The 13616-nt window shown below is 38.9% G+C and overlaps 1 pseudogene; it reads right to left on the minus strand.

The window, feature by feature from the left end:
• Positions 1-12397: 12397 nt before the first annotated feature.
• Positions 12398-13262, minus strand: LOC132520782 (dnaJ homolog subfamily C member 30, mitochondrial-like; annotated as a pseudogene).
• Between the last annotated feature and the right edge of the window lie 354 nt (positions 13263-13616).

Raw genomic sequence — 13616 nt, forward strand, 5'->3', positions numbered from 1 at the left:
TACCTAGTTACTTTTGGTTCTTTAATATTTAGTTAACATTTGCTTAGTGTGAGAGAATGGGCAGGCAAGTGTTTTCCTGTCAGGCAAAATATGTTCCATTCTTAACACAAGTATTTAATTGTACTGCAGCCAGAGAAAATGTGACATTTTTCAGTTTCGTATTTACTGTTTGAACAGGATGTTTGACACCCTAATGTATCCCATTAATAGATTCCCAAAGAGTGACAGTGATAAAGCAACACTAAAGTGATTCAAATTGTGCTTAGCTAACAATTTGTCAGTATGGATGGTTCAATTTCAAGGCTTGAGTTAATTCAGTAAGTGTGTTAAAAATATTAGTTTTGCAGATACAAAATTCAATTTATTTATTCTGTAAATATTTACTGATACCTACTATGCACCAGGTGCCATTTCCAGCCACTGGGCATCTAGTAATAAATAAATGACTAATCAAGTGTAGAATAGTGCTAATGTCAACAGGGGGAAAAATGGAGGGTTATACAATTCAAGGTCAAGTTAGATGCAATCTAGAATGAAGGTCATCATTCTCTATTCTCCCAGAAGACAAACAAGTCAATATTACAATTTTTGTATCTTTTACCTGGCTGCACCTTTGTTTTTGCTCTTGTCCTTTGTAAATTCAGTGTTCCATGGATAATATAATAGAAACTGAAGAGGAATGAACCAGAAAACCTAGAAATTTGGGTTCATCTCTCACACTAATTAACCTTGTGACCTTAAAGAAATTAGTTAAAATTTTCTGAGACTCAGTTTCCTAGGATAATTTATAGAGTTTTACTTAAGAGATAAAATAAAGCTTCATTTCTGGAAGGGTATATTATAAACTGCATAAAGACAAAACAGTTGTAGCTTGTTTTGTGGGTATCCACATGAACCTTATCAATGTCACATCCAGGAGAAATATTTCAGTTATAACAATTTACAGACAACAATCATCACTGTGTGTATATTAGGTGATTTCACTATATTTCACTTCTCACTTCTTACTTTTCAGATCTATTTGTCTGAGTAGGGGATAAATATTAATTGTAAAGGGAAAAAAACCAATAAATACATTATTCAGCTGAAAAAGTTATATTCAAAATACATATGTATAGTAACTTAAAATACCTACAGGACCTCATGGTTTACAGTCCTCTTGTAAAGTTTCCCTTTTATGTTGTCTCAAAGGAACAGGTCAAGAATGCAAGGGCAGGGATCCCGTGGTGAAATTTAGTAGAGTTGTGGCTAATGGTGATATGAACAATTTGTCTTTTGAAGAAGTGACAAGACTGAGATTTTCTCTATTTCCATGAAATATTTTTATTTGTCATCCTCCTTTTAAATACACGTATATATATACATGTATATATATATACATGTGTATATATGTGTGTGTGTGTGTATATATATATATATATATATATATATATACACACACACACACATATCCTCCTCTATCTTGTGGGAACGCTTTTCTCAGCAAAAGAAGAGAGGATAGATAAATCCATTCCACCTGGGAAAAGTTCAAAAGTCTCTGTTGTTTAGTAAATAACGAAATGAAGTTATAAATAGCATCACTGCTTTCTACTCTATCTTTAGACTAATACAAGCATGTCCTTCCTCTAAAAAATTGATCCATGTTAGCTGTTTTGAATATGTCTCCTAGTTAGCATTTTAAACTTTAATCTCTAAACCATTATCTTCTTCCTGGCTCAGCAGGAAATTCTGCCTGTCATTAAATCAGTAACTCCTTATGTTTATGACTACCAAGAACTGCAAAAGCCAGACTATGTGTGGAGTAAAACTTGTCTAATTAGCATCAGTCTACACATTACCATATGTTGACAATAGCCATTCACAGGTTATATTACTTTGGCATCTGTGATGGATGACAAAACCTAGAATCATTCTTACTATTTTATCTTCTTGCTATAACTTCTCAAGCATTTCTTTTCTTGCCTTTTTTTTTTTTTTTTAACATTTCCTGAATTACTCTTAACATCATGCCCTTTAGGTGCCTCGTTCTTGCTTCCTAAAGAGGGATCATAGGCAGTACTAAGTTCAAATATGCTAATATATTTATATCATCAAACCATTTACCTCCCTACTTTACAATTCTGTCTGTTGTTTTAGATCTACTTCAGAATCCATAATTCATTGCTCAAGATAGCAGAAACTGAGAATTGTATAAAACCCAAACTACCATAGGTACAAGGGAAATAGCTAAAGGAGAAAAAAAGGGAAAGAAAAAAGCATGGTAGAAGAAGTGAACTATTCCTATTAAAATAACCTAATAGTTATTTAAACAAAGTCAACTCAACTAAAATTTATGAGGCTGTTTCCTGGATTCAAATTTCTGAAAATTCTACTCTGCCATTTTGAAAACAAGAAGTAAAGTATTTGGGCTTTTATTACCACAGTAAGGTGATAAATGTGTATTGATGTAACTCTTCTAGTGTAAGTGAAAGTAAATTTCAAATACCAGGCTGTATGAGTATTTTTCAGCCTTATGTAATGGTAAGATAATGTAGAATAAAGGTGAGCTTATTTTTTAATCTGTCGATTAAGAAAATTTTAAACAAAGATATAAACAAATCATTTGTACTTGCTAATTGCACAAGTAATTTTGAATGAATGAGATCAATTGTTTAAAAAATTAATAATTGTCATGGGAAATCTGTCATGTCCAGAATTCTCTCTTACATACTTTTTGATCATGTATTCTATACTAATTTCATCATAATTTAAATTAATATGCTTTAGATTTTAACTCATTTATCTTATTTGCCACACATATCATGTATTTACAGCCCTTTAAACTTTTTATGACTTATTTTCAGTTTGCTTCAAGCTTATAGTTTAGAATCTAGAACAGAGTTAACAAAATAGTTCCGTCTGTCACTGATTGGCTTTGTGGCCTTGGCTATCACTATTGAGCAATATATCATAACATATTTAATCTGGGCATCTGTTTCCTTCACTGTCATCATTCCAGTGAAACTTTTGGCTGGAGAACACAAAAATTAATAGTGTTTAATGAGACAAAAAATACAAATATATACATTTTCCTAAATGATAATAGGTGACAGTGTTTAAATCATTCAAAAGTTTATTTTTAAATAATCACCCCTAAGTGAATTTTGATTAGAAACATTGGTATGGTTTGAGGACAAAAACTAAGATCCTAGATTATACACTCATCAAAGGGCAGGCAAAAAAAGAAAGAAAATCTTTTATCTTACCACTTACAACTTTCCCTATTGACAAAGGTCTGACTCTGGTAGTGTTTTGCCCCCATCTCTGAAAAATTTAGGGGCTCTTTCTTGGAGGTGTCAATTGAAAAATATGCACAACCTAAAAGTTGAGAATTATGTTTTATTTGGCAGACAAAACGGAGGACTTAAGCCTGGGAGGGATCCTCACAAATAGTTCTGAGGAACTGCTCTGAAGAGGCAAGGGGGGAGCGAGGATACACAGGAGTTTTTGCAAGAAAGACCAGATAGTACTGTTAATTAAAGAAAACCATATACCTCAAGTTAATGAATTTAACACTTTTCTAGGTATGGGAAGTTGCAAGAGTCTGGGCTCACTGAAATCATTCCTTTGATATGCACCTTAACTACCTAGGGCCAGTGGCCTGGTTTCCTCCTTCCTGAAGCCCCTCAGGGTACATTGTTGTGGGGTGGCTGCAGTGACTGAGGGCTTGGCAGCCGGCAGCCCATTTGTCTCTACCCTGAGTTCCCTCAGGGTTCACCATCTGGGGTGGCTTTAGTGGCTTGCTGGCTCAACATCCTTTGTTAACTGATATGGCAGGCAGCAGTTTTTCATTCACAGAAGGTCCAGTGCCCCTAAAACATACATTTTCCCTGGATTATTCCTCTTCTCTAGGTACCCTTCTTTGGCTGGTAAACACAAATTACAACACACTTTTAAGCCAATTGTTTTGTTTACCTACTCTTTAAGTTTTGGGAAGTCACAACCTGTACACAGGTGGATAATTATAGTACAAAGAATAGTTACAGAGCCCAAATATGTCATAAGTCCGGTTTAGATAATGAGTTACTTAGAAATTCCTGGCTCTGAATTGTTCATTGCCTATTTCTGTTTTATTGCTGAACCAAATTGTTTTCTAAAAGAAATGTGAACTGTATTCTAATTTTGAACAATTTCTACCTAAATCCAAATAGAAACCTATATGAATTTCTCTTCCACCATAAAATTGTCAAGAACACTCCACTTTTGCTGTGCCTCCATTTCCTAATTTCTTTTTTTTTTTTTGTGGTACGCAGGCCTCTCACTGTTGTGGCCTCTACCGTTGTGGAGCACAGGCTCCAGATGCACAGGCTCAGCGGCCATGGCTCACGGGCCCAGCTGCTCTGCGGCATGCGGTACCTTCCCGTACTGGGGCACGAACCCGTGTCCCCTGCATCGGCAGGCAGACTCTCAACCTCTGCGCCACCAGGGAAGCCCCGCTAATTTCTTGACTTAATCCCCTGATGCAGGTTCTGACTTCTCACAAGTGCTCTAGTTGAAGTTAACCAGTGATCTCCTTTTGTAAACTGCAAAGGTTTTCTTCGTGATCATCACCTCTAATTTTTCCAAACTGTGTGACTTCTCCTTGAAATTGTTTCCTGATTTCACAGTCATTACAGGGTTCCAGTTCTATCCGTTACTCTCTATTTGCCACTTCTGTTTCCTGGGTCCTCTCACTTCAGTCATTGTTGAAATTGTGCCACAGGACTCATGTTTCATCCCTCTGCTCTTCATTTATTTTTTCCCTTGGAGGTTTCATATCTTCTAATGATTTCAGCTATAAACTCCACTGAAATGATTTCTAAATACCAGATTTCTCTGGTTCAGCCCCATATAAAAGTTGTTTTCAATGGAATGTCTGATCATTGTCTCAACTCCCTATGTTGATCAAAGACATCAAAATTTCCCCAGACTTGGTTCTCCCACAAACAGCTTTATTTTCTCCTGCTGGAGCTTTCATTTTCTAAGTTTTCAGCTCACATTCTTACAATTTTTCCTGACTCTTTTTTTCCAATCTGCTTAATTATTACATTCAGTAAATTCCTGCACTGCTTGCTGCTTTCATTTTCCCCTTTCCATTCCCAGTGCTGTTATCTTCTTCTAGTCTGAGTGACCTAGACTCATACATATATGGCTAATTTAATGATCTCCTCAGCTGTCTTCTTGCCCCCTTAAATATGACCTATCTACTGCTGCCAGAAGAACCTTTCTAAAGCATTAGCTTTTGCATGAGTCACTGTATAAAAAGTTTGTCAAAAGTTCCACCAATCCTACCATGCAAAACAAGACCGAATGTACTCATCTTCCTAAATTTGTTTATTTTCAACCTCATTTCTTTCAACTAAAAATATGCAAAACTGTATTCAAGAAAACTGTTCTAACATTATTTTCTTAATATTTAAAAAAATGTATTTCAAATATCTGTACCTTTTTTCTTATAGAAAAGATCTATGATTTACTCATTAGTGTCTGACTATGCTATTTGCATAACTGAAACTCTATTTTTATGATGTTCATTACAGCAGGAATGAGTATATTTCTTTTTTTAATCTTTGTTTTTTTTGGTAAACATTCTGAGTTTCCAAGTGGATCTTAAGCACCTTGGATGCAGGAACTTAGTCATATACTTCACTGTTACATCAACTTCTTCAAAAATTCTTCATCGTTAAAGGTGAAAACAATAATAATAAAAAAGAGAAATGAGAAATTGAAAGAGAAAGTAGGAGGTTCCTACCAGTTCATAAAATTAATATTTCAACAAATTCCTCTGTAACTGCCCTAAACTAGGCCAAATTAAACTCAGAAAGCTGACATATCTCTTTTTTAAAAATTTTGAATGTTTGTTTTTCAACTTTATTGCTAATTGCTTCTCACATCTCATCTCTTTTTTACTTTCATATAGACTTTATATTGAGTGAATCAGATTGAGGCCTTGGAACCACCATTTTAAACAATCTTTTAAATTCTCACCCTTAGATCAATGTTTTCAAGTGGTTATTGGGTACATTCCTTTTTTTTGTCAGCTTGACTAAAGTTGAGGGCAAGATATAAACAATTTAAAAACAACATCCACAGAAACATAATAAAAGGAAAAAATTAAAATATAAGCTAATGGGAAGCTTGCCACCACAAAATAGAGAAATGTAATCCACATTGAAAGTGAGTCCAATTTTTAGTTTGTGAACCTTGCATTTATATTGATTTCCATCATAATTTTAAATAAAAAAATCTTAGGGAGTTTGGGATTGACTTATATTTAAATATAACATACTGTTATATTTAAAATGGAAAAACAACAAGGACCTACTGTAGAGCACAGGGAACTCTGCTCAATATTCTGTAACAACCTAATTGGGAAAAGAATTTGAAAAAGAATAGATACATGTGTATGTATAACTGAATCACTTTGCTGTATACCTGAAACTAACACAACATTTTTTATCAACTGTACTCCAATATAAAATAAAAAGTTAAAAAAAATCTTTCAGATTATGTTTTTATCCAGTTATTATTAAAGCAAACCAAAAATTTTAAATTTAGTTTTAAGTCATTTAAATCAATGTTTAATAATGAGTTGCAATAAATATTAAAAAAACATATGTTTGTTATAAATTAAAGTTTTACCTATACTCTATTACAACTATTAGTTGAAGCTCTGTGTAGAGGCTCCTTGGAACAAAGCAAACAAACAAATGGCAGTCTATTTCTTACAAGGACTTTACTTGAAGCTCAGGCTAATTAAAGATACAATTGCAATATAAGCTCTTTTTAAAACTTTGGATGTTACAGTAATTCTCTCTTTAGACTGTCATTATGTTTAAATTGTGTTTAAAGCACATCATGATGTTCTAAATCTATGCATTAGATCAAAGCTAAGCTCTCTCAAAATAAATCAGCTAATTTCAACATCAGATGTGTTTCTAGTTTGAAGGTTAAACTTCCAGTTTTAAGCTATCAAGGAACACTTAAATACTTTGACTCTAATCAACATAATATCATAGAATTCTAGATACGGGGTAGAACTTAGAGATATCTATTTCAACCGCCTCATTTTACATGGCTGCAGTATTCAAAGAGATTAAAATGGAGCTTGCCCAATGCCTCACAACATTTCTGATAAAGATAAGAGGCTAATCAGGTGTTCTGGCTCCTAGTTTAATTCTCTTTTCATCATAATCTTTTTGGGGGTGGACAGTAAGAATCAATTCTGTATCTCACTAGAGTCAACTGGAAGCCTCTTTGGGAGTTCTTTGCCCCGTAATTGAACTGAGGACAGACAGTAAATCAAATATCTGAAAAGAGACTGTAATACAGGACATAATACAGGACATATAAAGTATTCTTACAACTCAACAATATAAAGATATAGATATTAACCCAATTTAAAAATGGGTAAATATTTGAATAGACATTTCTGCAAAGAAGATATTCAAATGCTAACAAGCACGGGAAAAAGTTGCTCAACATCATTCTTCGTTAGGGAATGCAAATTAAAAACACAATGTGACCATTCACACCCACTAGGATGGCTATAATAAAGAGGGCTGGTGAGGATCTGGAGAAATTGGAACCCTCATATATTATTTGTGGGGATTTTAAATACTGTAATTCCTTTGGAAAACAGCTTGGCATTCCTCAAAAAGCCCACTGCATCTAATCTCACCTTTCACCGTGGCTCCAATGTAGGACAAGCACAAGTAGACTTCAGTTATTATACAACCCAGGAATTGGGAGCTAGAGAGTATGATGTGTGCCCATACCACCATCCAGTCTCTCTGCTCAAGACTTTATCTGCTCTAGTGATGTAAATAAGGGCAGCAGCAAGTAAGATAACTACTGTGATGTCCACTTTTGGAAGTAGATGTCAGTCTCTGCAGGAAAGGGTTAACTCAGCAGACTTGTGTTGCTCAAATCTGCACATTCCCAAGAAAGAGTGTCTTCAGGACTGGCTGTTGGCTGGCTCCTGGGAGGTGAGTGTTGAGTCCTTGGAACAGTCTACCTAATAAGCGTGTTTTTTTATGCCTAGAGGCATTGAGATTCTAGGTACAGCTACGTTTAGATAATTCATGATAGCAATGTGATTTATGGTGAATGCAGGCTTCTGTCTCTGTGACTGGCATCTGAGTAGCTAAGGTCAGCCCACGTAGACGCTGCATGTCTACATGACTGACTCTTAGGACAAAATCTAAACACCAAGACTCTACTGAGCTTCCATGGTTGGCAACACTTTGTGTGTGTTGTCACAGATCATTGCTAGGAGAATTAAGCATGTCCATGTGACTCCACTGGGAAAGGACACCTGAAAGCTTCTGCCTTGATTCTCCTGACTTGATCACCTCATGCAACTTACCCATTAGCTGATTTTAATCTGTATCCTTTCACTATCATAAATCATAATTATGAGTGTGACTTTCTAAAATCCCCTGAGGCCTTCTAGTGAATCATCAAACCTGAGGATGTTTTGGGAATGCCTAAAGAATCTGCCCTTAGTTGTGTCCCTCAACTAAGCCCTCAGAACACAACTACTGAGCTTATGAGCCTCAACTAGAAAGCCTGCATGCCGCAAACTACGGAGCCCACACACTCTGGAGCCTAGGCACCACAACTAGAGAGTGAAAAACTCACATGCCACATCTAGAGAGAAGACTGCATGCCACAAGGAAAGATGCCACATGCCTCAACGAAGATCCCACCTGCTGCAACTAAGACCTGACTCAGCCAAAAATAAATATAAATAAATAAATCTTTAAAAAAATAATAGGATAAATCTTCATATTTTAGATTAAGAAAATTAGATAGTTGCTATAAGTGAATAGCCACAGATTCGGAACCCCTTGAATGAAGCAGGGCTGGGTCTCCTTGAGGAAGTACCCTGCTACAATGACAAAAATTTATACTGCTAATCTTTCTCCAGCCTTCCTGAAAGGACCTATGACATTTTACCAGGATGACTGTGCATTGGGGAAGGGAAACAATCAAACTTTTCAAGGATTACTATGCATCAGCTCTGACTTGATACTAATTCTTACAGACCCAAAACATCACTGTGGTCCACCAGTCAGAGTAGGGGTTTGTTTGTGGAGGTCAAGTGATCAGTGGAGTTTGGACTGAGGTCCATGTCACAGTGGGTCCAGCAGATCCCTGAACCCATTCTGGGATTATTTCCCAGTTCTGGAATGAATACTTGAGTAGTTATACTCAAAAACTGACAAAAATCTCATATATATATATATATATATATAAAACACATACATATATATATATATATATACACACACATACATATATAGCTTCTAGGGCTATGTAGATATACATGAATCCTGAGAAGTGCTACCTCTGGGAGACTGGGGGTGATGAACAAAGCAGATATTAACCTTGTATGTAATGCTTTTAAGTTTGTATTACAAAAAATTGTATTCATTGTTAGACTTTTAATTAAAATTAGAGGATCCTAAAGTGACTAGGGTTATTTAACTTGGGTAGCTGAAAGCTAAATGAGTTCTTAAAACTCATTTTAAAATTCATCCATTTTTATAGGAGTATATATAAATAATTCCTCTTTATCACCCAGGTTACATCTCAAGGATGCGGAAATAATTTTTGTCTTAAATATTGTATGTCAGATAGTATCATGAGCTTCGTGAAGATGAATAGTAAAATAAATTGCTTATGAAAACTGGAATCCTCTTCTGTGGAAGTCCTTAAAAACACTCTTATAAGTCTGGGATAAGACAAGTACGTGTACTGAACTGTTATAGAATGGTGTATATTATAAATTGATGGACATTTCTAACCATTTCTTTTCAATATTTCATATGAAAAACAACAACAACAAAAAACCCCAAAATCAACCAAAAGAAAAACATACCCAGAACCAGCATGGGGATCCTGTCACACAGCCTTTCCAAGCAATTTTCATGAGCCCCCTTCCAAGGACTGTGGGGGATGAACCAGATGTCCAGTGCCCTCCCCTCTCAAACAGGAAGACTGCCTGTGGTCTAGGGAGGACTGAAGCTAAGTGCATTGACCATCACCTATGAGACATTATTTGCATGACCATCTTGTGCTTTGCAATGATGTCTTGATAATTGTTTTACTTGGCCAATTATTCTATAACATTTTCTAAAACTCAACATAAATCCTGTAATATGATAAAACTTAATAAAATGCACATTTATTCACAAAGGGTACACAGTCCAAGTGAAGTGCAAAATGGCAACGTAATAATTAAATCAACTTTCCAATGAAGAAATAGGAAAAACAAACTTGATACTAATGTAGTTTTTAAAATGAAGATTAAAAGCCCATCCAAGTTGGTCAGACTTTCCCAAGTGGTTTTTTTTTTTTGGATGGTTAATAAATTTTATTGACTATGCTGTTTGGAGTTGCATGGAATGTTCCAGAAGTTTCACAGAGTTTGGACCCCACCACCACAAACCTTCTTGGTCTACCTCCATGTTCTGGGGCCCAAAGGAATGTGCTTGGCTGTGATCTTCACTGAGAGAAAACAAACTTGAGAGATCTATGTCAAAGAGCCCATGAGAAAGATCCCAGATATCACAGACCACTAGTGCTTTTACAAGCAAAACCCAAAAGAACCCAAACTCCATTTGATCAAAACTTTGATAGAATCTTGCCCCAAGGACACTCTGTTATGCCCCAACTCCTTGGTTGAGAATCACCAGCCTCTGTACATTTTACTAAGCTTCCCTTCCTGCAGTTTGTGTTTTGAAAAGAACAGACTTTCCCTCTTGTTTTCCAAATATGAAACATAATAACATTAAATGTTCTTTTTTAAAGTACATATGCCGTTCCCCCTAAACCAAGGTTCTGTGAGCCCCGCATGTCTGAACCGGAGTGGGCTTCAATCTCTACTACTGAATCATATGGTTACTGCAAAGCCATGACTAAGAGTTTGCCCCCAACCTCCAAGGCTAGAGAAAACAGAATGGTTCCCAAGACCAAGTTGCACTAGCTATGGATTTGTCCCAATTTATCCAAGGATCGCACACAAAAGATTGAGTGCAGGAACTGGTGTTAATATTGCAAAGCACCTCTGGCTTTGTTTAGAACCTACTTAGGCCCTTACCGTTGTAGAAGATCTCCTGCAAAGGTTTTCCTACCCCACAGCTTTACACTCAACAGTGTATACACACTTGAGTACCTACCATCTCATAGCTAAGCCACACCCCACGTGCAGTGATTCATGGTTAAGAGAACTGGATTACCACAGCTCTAGCCAAGTGCTAATCCACTGCAACAATTAGGAAAAGAGGGGAAAGATACCCCCCAAAAACTCTCAGCCAGCTCTGAATAAGGAAGCATGTTTCCATCCTGTGCCTCCTGTCACTCAAAAGTCCAGTCTACTCAAACTCCCCCAATTCCCACAGCCTCAAGTAGCCATGTTTCAAGGACTTGGCTTGTAGGGCCTGCAATAAGCACTGCCAGTGAAACAGGAGGCTGGGCCACACTCAGGCGACTCACATTCCCAGTCTGTTGTTCTATTTCTGGGAAGGGAGGAGCTGCACAGTTAGCAATGGGGCTGGCTGGTCAAGGGATGACCAGGGGCCAGGCACACTGTCCCAAGGACAAACCTGACTCTATTGGCACTATATATATATATATATATATATATATATATATATATATATATATTCTCGCCGCTGCAGCATGTGGGATCTTAGTTCTCCAACCAGGGATGGAACCTGCGCCCCCGCAGTGGAAGCGCAGTCTTAACCACTGGACCGCCAGGGAAGTAAGTCCCTGGCATCATACTTTAATCACTGAGCCTATTAGAACATGAATAATCAAGTGTGACAGACCGAAAGAGAGCCAAATGATTTGCTCCTCTGCCATCACGCCCACAGAGTAACTTCTCCGAGGTCATACATTAGATAAGCATGGGCACAGGAAGGCTCATTCCTTACGCTCATGACCTTGCTTTCTTTCCCACTCACACTCACCGCCAACACAAGGCGGAGTGGGGGTCTGACCACCAAAGAATGGCCATGTTCCCACAGATCACATCCTTACCCTACACTGCGTCTCACCTGTGGCTTGGGGAACTCACAGAAAGACAAATGTCTTATAAACCGCAGAATTTTTCTTTTGGCAGTCACAATTAGTAACATTGCACGTTTCAAGGTTACATAGGAGCCCCACGTGGGGCAGGAACAGACGAGTGTTGCACGGTGCTTTACAGGAAAGCCACAGCAAGTGTTCCAGAAATTGACAACATCTGGAAGCAGGCACCCCAGGGCCTCCAGGAAACCCCTACCTCTCGGGCTTTCGGGACTCTTCATTGGGGGCCTTTTTCTTGGGCATGAAAAAGCCTCCTTTTCTGGACCAGAGCGGTAGGGATGTGCAGGTCAATGGCTAAGCTGGCCGGGTGGGGAAGGGGAAGGGGAGAGCAGTTCCTTCGGATCCCAGCAGAGGTAGACAACGGTAGACAGTGGAAGGCAACGGGTTCAAGGTGACAGGAAAGGCCAATTCTTGGGGGCGGGGGACTGCTCTCCTTCCCTCCGCTCTCCGATTAAAAACGAAAGCCCAGGATGATGAAGACTGCGCAGAACCAAGACGAAAGCCATCTCTCGGCTCTCGTCCCAGCGTAAGCCCTTCTTGGCCCGGTCCTCCTGCTGCTGGCGAAGGGCCTCCCGCCGGGCGCTCAGGCGCCGCTCGCGCTCCAGCTGCTCGCCGTGGTGAGCCTGGTAGAAGGCGTAAAAGTCGAGCGTGGTGCGGTTGGCTCCCGACGAGGCCTGAGAGCGGCCCTGGGTCCGAGAGGCGGGAGACTGGGTGCGGGGCGAGTCGGGGTCGGTGGCGGGCGTCTTGGAGGACTGGACCCCGGGGCCGCGCAGGTCCTCGTCGCTGAGCAGGCCGCGGTCCTACCTGCGACGCTGGGTGGTAGTGCCCAGCACCACGTAGGCCTGGGAGACGTGCGTGAAGCGCTCGGCAGCCTTGGCGCTCCCCGAGTTGCGGTCCCGGTGGTAGAGGAAGCGCTGCCGGTAGTCAGCTGCCTTGATCTGCGCCTGCGTGGCCGTGGAGGGGACGCCGAGCCGCTCGTACAGCTCCGTGCGCAAGTAAGGGCCGTCGCTCCGGGAATAAATCCTCGCTTCCAGGCCCAGGCCCGATCCCGAGTTTGGTGGAAACCCCTGGGCCTGCCACACCCTCCATAGTAACAGCCGCGACCCCCAAATGGTGTTTTGATTAAGCCCAGCGATATTTCCCATTCTACTGGAGTACATCTGTAAACAGGTCTCCACATCCAGGGAAAGGCCTGATTCCACCCACACCGTTTTTTAAACCTTCGGAATTCTACATGTGGTATCTCTCAGTTATTAAATGGAAGCCTGTGCTTTTACTGTATCCCTGTCACTGTGCGGATTTCTCCACTTCAATATAATGCATCATTTTGTCTTAGACAAGCAACAGCATCTTCTGATTTAAACTGCAAAATATAACAGATGAAAGAATTTACTAAAATAAGAATTGTGGGCCTTGAGAATCCTTTTTCATAACCTCTTCTAGGACACATCCACAAGTGGCAGCCCTGTTTTGGGTAGGCATCCATGTTTCTGTTTCAG

This window comes from Lagenorhynchus albirostris, chromosome 5, assembly GCF_949774975.1.
Source record: "Lagenorhynchus albirostris chromosome 5, mLagAlb1.1, whole genome shotgun sequence".
NCBI classification, from domain to species: Eukaryota; Metazoa; Chordata; class Mammalia; order Artiodactyla; family Delphinidae; genus Lagenorhynchus; species Lagenorhynchus albirostris.